Source organism: Zea mays, chromosome 1 (genome assembly GCF_902167145.1).
Source record: "Zea mays cultivar B73 chromosome 1, Zm-B73-REFERENCE-NAM-5.0, whole genome shotgun sequence".
Lineage (NCBI taxonomy): Eukaryota > Viridiplantae > Streptophyta > Magnoliopsida > Poales > Poaceae > Zea > Zea mays.
The window spans coordinates 104,012,946-104,022,894 of NC_050096.1; positions in this window are offsets into that span (position 1 = coordinate 104,012,946).

The following is a 9,949-nucleotide window of genomic DNA, read 5'->3' on the forward strand; positions in this document are numbered from 1 at the left end:
AAATCCTACCCCCTTAACAGAAATCTCGTCCTCGAGATTTGTAGAAAAGGGATGCAACCAGTTTGGTTTAGGAATCAAAAGTTTTGTTTCAAGTTTTTTTTATACTCGCTAGTAGATGATTTGGAAAATATAGATATATATGTCTAGCCATCTATTATGTCAGATGAGGTACAATTATGGCAAGTATAGGTTGTGGCAAGGAAGAGTATAATAAGGAAAGACTTCATCCTGAACTGTGGATCTTGATTCTGCTGGCGACTCAACTTGATCTTTGAAGTCTTGAGTTGATGCTTATCCTTCTTTGACGTGGTTGGTCTCCTTTGGCCTTTCTTCTTGGAGTTTCCATCCGAGTTAAGGACATGTGAGTGGGATGGATTATGTGGTGTAGGTAGGTTAGAATCTCCTGCTAGGTTAAAATCGAGGGGTTTTGCAACTATCGAATGGTTAAGGTAGTTGCATATGGCCAAGTTGGTCTGTCGTTCTTAATTTAGTGCAGGGTGAACTAAGTTAAGACATGTTCTATATGAGTAGAGTCTAATCTATTTCATCAGTATTATCTAACATCTTTGATAAGTCACCTTAGATTAGATCAGATCTAGGTTAGATTGGTGTGACTAGCTTGAACTAGATAAGATCTAATTAATTTGGATTGGATCATGAATGTTACTCCGAGGTGAGATAAGCGAAGTGGTTAGGATAAGATAAGATAAGATAGATTCTTTTAAGATGAGATGAATCTATTAAGGTAAGAGAATATCTTTTAAGATAAGATGGATCTTATGAAGCTAGATATATTTTAATGGATGATATTCTTAGTTGTCTAGTTATTTTCTAAATATATTTTTTATACCTATGTGTATATGCAGATGCAATTGTGGATATTACTCCACAACTTGTCACACTCAATCAAAGATCCAAATCAGACAAATATCATAAGAACAAGCATTCAAGCATATAAAAAAATAATAATTTTGTTTTTGTCCCTAAGAGTAGGTCTCCTATTCCTAAAATCACTTTAGGCACAAGATTTCAAAGTGTGAAATCCACATTTGTCTTTAGAAAAGAAAATGTAAGAATAATCAGAGTAAAGCGGAAATAGATGAGAAAAGATTAAGATAAGTTTAGAAAAGAATCAGAGTAGCAAAGGTAAGTAGATAAGGGTTGTCCAGTTCTATCTAGGTTTCGTCCTACAGTCAACATTCCTCTCATACCACTTCTGTCACACCCAGATTTTGGGGCACCAAGACCCGGGCGCGAACATAATCACCAGGTGTGCTGGGACCAAGTCTCACACATATGATGAATCATGGCACAGGATCGAATGTCATATCTTTACTATATAATTGGAGTTCTATACAGAATAAATGAATAATTACATTATAAGGAGACAACGGTCCAGCAACCCAAAGTTGACTGGGAGACGACGGCCTAGACCTCTCACGAACTTGTCACAGCATCCTCGAAGCGCCTCATCCTGTGGTACCTGTTCTTGACCTGAGGGGGGTGTGAGACAGCAAGAGTGAGCTCACATACGTTCATCGCTCAACAAGTTGTGGGGAATAATGTGAATGAACTCGCCAAAGGTGGGAGTTCATGTGAAGTGTAAGGCTTACCAAAGAGGATGGTTAGAGCTGAGCATTGCTTTTAAAGTTGGTCAAAATTTTATTAGCAATTACTAAGTATAATTAAATACCAACCCAATTAAGCAGTAGAACAAAAGTAACAACATCACCTGCGATGCAATGCATATGACAATTTGAATTTAGTTCCATAAATTAATCATGTGAGGGTCCGAGCTGCTCATGACCGTGAGCACGGCTAGTATACCAGTTTTACACTCTGCAGAGGTTGCACATCTTTACCCACAAGTCATGTTACCCATCTGCCAAGGGATCACGACTTCCCATACACCTCTACCGAGGAGGCGAGGCAGGGTAACACTACGAGGCCTTTACAAAGTTCCACTAGCTTCAGAAAACCCGCTACAGTTTATAGGAAGCTCCAATGCAGGGATCCCTCGCATGACCGCCATCGCAGCAAAATCATCCCAAGGACCTCCCTACACTGACCACTCCCCTACTGCCCTTGCCCCTTTCGGGTAAGGTAGTCCTCCACTAGCTTTCCTAATTAATCAGCCAAGGGCGTCCATAAACCCTTGTGGTAGCACTGTTTTCCCGGGTGGTCGCTACATGTTCCAATTAACATAATGATCTTATCATGAAGAGTAAATAACAATGGATAACAAAAGTATAATCATGAATAATGTATCTTCATACCCAAAACCACATAAAGCACTAGCAAGTACTACCCAAAAAGTTCAGTGGTAAACAAGGTATAAAGATAATCAAACTAGGGTAACCTATTGGGTCCCATCAAAATTAACCTATGCAGATCATTATGATTAATTAGAACATGAGTGGGTAAAAAGAAGCGATCAAGGGCACAACTTGCCTGGGACTTGAGATTCCAGGTACCAACTTGCTCTTTAGATGACACGTGTCCTTACCGCTAAACGTAGCAATACAGACAAACATGGTATAGGCAAAATTAACATTACACCAAACATAAGCAAAAACTACATAAGAATAATCTACGCGTCGCTACAAGATCGTAGGAACAAGAATCACTGAATTTGGTTCTACGATTATTAAATCATGAATTTTCGAAGTTATTGAGTACATATAATAGCATAACTCATGTGAATAATTTTAGTTCATGTTTCATGGCCAAACAAATTTACTAAGTGATAAACAATATTAAAACAAAATTAATGCCTCTGGAATGACACAATTTGGAATTAAAATGGATTTAATATGAATTATACAAGTTTCTGAAATTGTTTTGTATTAAAAATTGATTTATATAACTTATTTTTCTAATTCTTTCTGATCTCTGGATTGGGCACTAAATTCGGAAAAACCCAAGGACTGATCTACAAATATTCCCTAGACTCAGTGATCATCGCCCACGGACGGCGGGTTCATTTTATAAAAACAGAGGGTTTCTTTTATAAAATGTAAACGATGAAGGGGTATGAGGGCTTTCCAGCCGTTGGATTAAAAATCCGCGGCACATATCACACCGACGCCTTAAGTGAACCGACTCAACGCTGGCCCCTGGATCACAATCCCACGGCCCGCGCCAAGCCATACTGCGATTAGATCCGAACCCGCCATCAGTCGATCAACGACAAGAATCACACCAACCCGAAGTTGTAACCCTAATCCAGTCCCCACCGTGAATCAGCCGATCAACGACCCAGATTGAATCTGGCCGAAACGTTATCACCTTCTAATCGTGGCCACACGCCCGTAGATCAACGGCCAGGCCAGATGATCCCCATCTTACAATCGCAGACACCGGCGGTGGCGTTCACCAGGGCCGGCGGCGCCATGGCCGATGAGCAGGCACCAAGGTTCCGGTGTTCGATTCCTAGTGGATCCTAGAGCAAAACGTCATGATGACCATAGGAAAGCGCGAGCGAGGCCTCACCGATGAAGAAGGCGGGAACAGGGCCAGCCATGGCGCAGGGTGGACCGGCGGCAGAGATTCATCAACGGCGAGAAATTCACAGTGCCCCATGGCTTGGAACAGGGTGAGCGGATGGAAGAGGGGCGGGTGCGGATACGTTCTTATGCACCGAGGTCAGGAAGTCCGCGCGGGGATCACGCCATGGTTCACGGAGCTCGGAATCCAGGGGCGCCATGCGGGGTTGTTGTGATGAAGGGGATAAGTCTGACAAGTTGGCCCCACCAGCAGCGGAACAACGACGCGAGAGAGAGCAGGTCACCAAGTCGCGATGGGCGCCCAGCCAAGTCACAGGGAGGCAGACAAGTGGGACCCGCGCGACGGTGAGCCAGAGAATGCGCGAGCGCGACGCCTGCAGTTGAGTGGCCGACAGGGTGGTCCCACCTGTCGGCACCAGATTCTATTCCAGGCCGCGTATGGGGTAGTTGGGCCGGCTGGGTGGCTTTAGGCCCAAACGATGATTTTTTAATTTCCGGTTTTCTATTTCCTTTTCTCTATTTTTTTCAGATTTGCAAATTTTCAAATGCAGTCCTGAGTTGGGTTTTCAAATTCAAATTAAATTCACAATTCAAAATCTATCGTGATATGTAATATATTTTATTTAGTTATTTATAATAGGTGTTTCTCAACATATAGTGGATGGAGATGCACTTCATTTATCGGATGAAATTCTTTATTTAATTATCCTAGAATTCAGATTCAAAAGTTTAATTATCCAAATATAAATTTGTAACAACCAAAATCTCCAGCATGAATGCAGAAATATAATTTATGTGTATTTATTCCTTTCTTACTTTGCTCATGTATTTATTTTCATTTATGTCATCCAATAAGTGAGAAATTAAAAAGGTTTCGAAAATCCCTAAAGCTTAATCTTTAAATTTATTTATTTACTTCGTTATTTTATTTTTATTTTCATCTACCAATTTTTGGCCTTTACACGGGACCCGCCTGTTAGGGGCGGCTAGTGCGCGGGCGCGCGACCTAGCTAGGCCGAGCTAGCTGGTTTGAGCTGCTTTCCCTTTTTCCTTTTCTCTAGATTTTCTAATTCCTTTTCTATTTCTTTTCTATAGGGTTTTCAATTCCAAATTCAAATTAGGTTTCAAATTCAAATAAATTCAAACATGTGCAACACTTCCAAGAATATTTTAAGCTCAGCATGATGCAACATGTCATGACTCATGATGTTTTGGCAAAAATAAATAATTAAATCCCCCTAACTTTAAGCTAATTCTACTTAAAAGGGGAAAATGGAGAGAGAATCTAGAGAGAGATAAAACCTAGAGTGAGAGAGAGAAGAGTAACACATGAATTTTGGTGATAATTAGAAAGAAATTTTATACCCCCAAATTCAGGGTGTTACACATCGGGGCTACAGATGTTTGGTGTTTTCCCTTACACTTTTCAAGGGCAAATGCTGCAACATTGGTATTCACATTCTTTTGGCCCTTCTCGACGTTTATTGGTAGGATCTTCCTCTTCTCTTTGGAAATGGCATAGGAGGCAAGGTCACTTGAGCTTCGATCTTTTGTGTCGTTTGAGATCACTTGACCTCATCTAAGGATTGCCAAATTAAAATTTGAGAAAGGTCTTGTTTGTCACCCTTGTCGTTATGGCAAAATGGTTGCCGCTTCCCATTCCTCGGTCACCAAGGTGATGACCTCGCATCCTGTCACACCCGAATTTTAGGGAGTCCAAAACTCGGGCTCGAAATAATCACCAAGTGTGCTAGGACCAAGTCTCACACATATGATGACTCATGGTACATAAATGAATGTCACATCTTTACTATATAATAGGAGTTCTGTACAAAATAGTTAAATAATTACATCATATGAAGACAACAATCCAGCAACCCAAAGTTGACTGGGAGACGACGGCCTAGACCTCTCACGAACTCATTACATCATCCTTCGTGCGCCTCATCCTGGGGTACCTGTTCTTGACCTGGGGGGATGTGAGTACAACAAGGGTGAGCTCTCATACGTTCATCACTCAACAAGTTGTGGGGAATAATGTGCATGAACTCACCAAAGTGGGACCTCATGTGAAGTGTAAGGCTTACCAAAGAGGATGGTTAAAGCTGAGCATTGCATTTAAAGTTGGTCAAAATTTTATTAGCAGTTACTAAGTATAAGTTACCAACCCAAATAAGTAAGAGATCAAATTAATATGAATACCCACAATGCAATGCATATGACAAATTAAGTTTAGTTCCATAAATTACTCATGTGAGGGTCCGAGCCGCTCATGACCATGAGCACGACTGATATACCAGTTTTACACTCTGCAGAGGTTATGCATCTTTACCCACAATTCATGTTACCCATTTGCCACGGGGTTGATTGGACCCAATACACCTCTACCAAGGAAGCGAGGCAGGGTACCACTACGAGGCCTTTAAAAGTTCCACTAGGTTAAGAAAACCCGCTACAGTTTCTAAAGAGAGCAGCATAGGAATCCCCCGTCTGAAAAGCCATCGCAACAAAATCAGCCCGAGAACCTCCCTATACCTACCACTCCCCTACTGCCTTTGCCCCTTTCGGTTAAGGTAGTCCTCCACTAGCCTTCCTAATTAGTCAGCCAAGGGCGTCCCATACCACCCTTGTGGTAGCACTGTTTTCCTGGGTGATCGCTTCATGTTCCAATTAACAATATGATCTTATCATGAACAATAATTAAACAACAACATAATTGGAACATGATCATAATGAAACATTAGTTTCTCAAAACCAAGTAGAGCAATAGCAAATCTACCCAATAATTCATCTGTTTGCAAGGTGGGGGATAAACAATGCTAGGGAAACCTATTATGTCCCATCAAAATAACCTGAGCATGTCACAATGATTAACAAGAACATTATTAGGTAAAAAGGAGTGATCAATGGCACAACTTGCCCGGGACTTGAGATTCCAGGTACCAGGATGATCTTCAGATTCTCGTGACCTCACTGCTATTCGTAGCAATACAAACAAACATTATATAGGCAAAATTAACATCACACCAAACATAAGCATAAACTGTATAATAATATTCTACACGTCGCTACGAGATCGTGGGTTCGAGAACCACTAAATTTGGAGTTACGATTAATGAGTTATGATTTTTTGAAGATTTAAGTGTTGGATACAAAAGAAATTAAGTGAGTAATTTTAATCTAGGTTTCATAAAAAACTAAGGTTACCATATGATAAACATTATTATTATGAATTTAATGCAATTGGAATGGATCAATTTGGAGTTAAAATTAATTACTTATGAATTAATCAAGATTCTAGATTTATTTTTACACTAAAATCATTTTCTCAAAATTATTTTACTTAATTCAAGCACTGTGGACTGGGGACACTATTTCAGAAGAGTTCAGGGGGTTCTGTGTAAATTCGACCTTTCTGTTCTGTCTTTAAGCTCTAGTGGATGGCAGGTTGATTTCTTAGAAAGTCGAGGTCTCTTTTACAAAATGTTTATGCCGAAGGGGTGACTTTCTATCAGATCCGTCTAATAAAAAATCTGCAGACCAGATTGGATATATCCCTTAACTGAATCGGTATGCATCGTCGCCCGCCATATCAAAGATCGACGATTGCGATTTAATGAAGCAAGATCTGTTCTAGACCGAAGGATCAAAGATCCACGGTGCCTGTTTAACTATGCGAAGGGAAACACCACAGTATAATCCTGGCTCTCACTAGGATGATCAATGACCCCAAGGCTTTCTTCCCCACCAACCCAGATAGAGCATGGTAAACAGCGCCCCCCACGGTGGAGTAATTGCCGGCGAGCCAACGCCCAAGCGACAATGCCGATGAAATCGAGTATGAGGAATGGATGCGCGAAGCGGGTACCATGGCGAAGAGGATCTAGGGCTCCTTACCGGTTCTTGACGCAGTTGCACACGCGGCCACAACACAAGGTGGAAAACATGACAATGCCCACCTTCCGGCGAGAAATTCCAGAGCAACAACCCCTCTTCCCCGTCTGCGGTCTTCAAGTCGAGCACCCACACCATTAGTCGAAGTCCCTCGGGCACTTTCTGAGGCCATAGGGATTCCGCGAGCAGGGTCACGAGCGTGGAGGCTTCGGCAACACCCGCCAGCGATAATGGTGTACCAAGGTCAAGGGCTGAGCTATGGGGTGGGCGATGCGGTACAACGGGGGTGCGGTCACGGCAGGCATATATAGGAGCAAGGAGAGTCTGAGGCGGATCTAGGGAATTCTACCGGCTTGATCTGAGTTTTGCGGATTGCAGAAAAGCAGAGTTTGTTGGAGATGATGAATCTGGACAATGGGGCCCCCATGACAGAGGCTGAGGTCCGATGCGTACGTGTGAGGATGGTTGGCTGACGCTAGGGCCCCACCGGTCGGTGTCCGGATTCTTACCGGCGCGCGCGAAGAGTCTCTGACGAGGCGGGACCACCCATCAGCGCAATGGTGACCGGGTGCCACGGGCGCGCGCGAAAGGGAGGTGGGCCGAGAGGCCGACTGGGCCCGTGTGGCTGGTGGCTTTAAACTTGGCCGAGGTATGAGGAAACCAGCCCAAGTGGTCTTTTCCTTTTCTCTGTTTTTTCATTCTCTTTTCTTTTTCTTCTTTTATCCTTTCTTTTCCAAATTCAAAACTTCTATTCAAATTTAAATTCCAGTTTGAACTTCAGCTTCAAATATCTAACACAAATCTAATAGGAATAATGCTTCTATTGCTTGTCGTAATATTATTATCCTTATCATTATTATAATTCCATTCTTTTAACTCTTTTGCTCTCATTTCTATTTTGTTTTTTCTACTTAAATTCAAAATTTTGAATTCAAATTCACACTAAGGTTTCTCTTTTAGATTAATGCATTACTCAAAAATCCCAGCCTGAGATGCACATTTCTTTATTTATTTATTGGTTATTTGACTAATTTGACTCTGTTAATTGATTATCAATCAGGAAGGGAATTAATAAATCTTTAAGGTTTCAAAAATTCTCAAAACACTAATATATTTATTTATGTATATCATTATTTTTCTTTGATACAAAATTTTGGTCTTTACAAATCCTACCCCCTCAAAAGAAATCTCGTCCTCGAGATTAGTAAGAAAAAATGTATCCCCAGCTTGTCTCAACATATGCACAAACAAGAATATCAGCATTGTTGGGGGCTTTCGTCCTCTGAAGGTCCTCAAAAACATGATTTAACAATGTTTTCCAAGTGTGACATATGAACACGTACCTTCGGTCTTGGGTTAAAAGCATATATGGTATGGAAAGCAGGATTGGAACGAAGGATTGAACCAGCGTCGAAGCTGCGCGCGAGGAAGATTCGGCTCAGTAGCAGAAAGAGGAACCGACTTAAGGAGGAAAAGGCTATCTAGTCCTCGACAGTTTGTTCTTAAGTCAATAGTGAATATGAAGGGCATGAATGTAATTTTACCCAGGCTGCGTCCTGTGCCTATAAATAGATGAACAATACCTCTGTACTGTTCACGCTGACTTGTACTCGCTTGCATGTCATGCTTGTACTTTCTATCTTCTGTCAAGCCAAAGGTACATATGTAATTCAATATTGTCTCTATTTTTCCATATTAATATAATGAGGATGAATTGATAATGTTATGTGATCGTTCATGTTGTCTCTTATGTTTCATATACTTCTTCTTTTATTAACATATACTACGATGATGAAGGTATGTCCTTCATGACCTTCGTCTGAAGATCATTATATCCTAAGGGAGATAATGCTTTGATGGACGAAGGGCATTAACATTTAACATTCTGTGTTGCCTTGTTCTTAATTCATAGCATTTGAGAAACAAGTCCACAACATTGGCGCCCACCTCCGGTGAACTCATTCGACCACCTTCGGCAAGCACTGACCTTCATCATGCCGCCGAAGAAAGCTTCAGCGCCAGGGGCTGCTGTGCTGCAGCCGCTGGACCCAAATTAGGAGACTCTCTCTCTCCGAGAGGCCCGAAGCCAGAAGAGAAAGGCCACTAGTACAACACTCCAGGAGGAGGAGTTGGACCAAGAGATCAGTGACATGGAAATCATTCATCAACAAGTACAAAGGAAGGAGAAGATGGCCCGGCTGGCCGATCTTCAAAGGAAGATCGACGAAGCTACTGAGGAAGTACGTCATCTTTCTCAAGATGAACAAGACCGAAGGCCCCAACACAGGGATCTTCGTCAGGAAGGCTTATTCAACGAAGATGGATGATATGATGATTTTAATCATGATACCTTTACTTTTTATGATGCTTCTCCCTTGGTAGCAGAATTCCAGGCTATTCCATGGCCACAATCCTACAAGCCACCCCAACTACCCATGTATGTTAGGCACTCAGACCAAAAACAATTTCTGATGAGCTATGAGGCAACGATATCCTCATACGGAGGCAATGTGGCTGTCATGGCTAAGTCCTTCATCATGGCAGTCCGG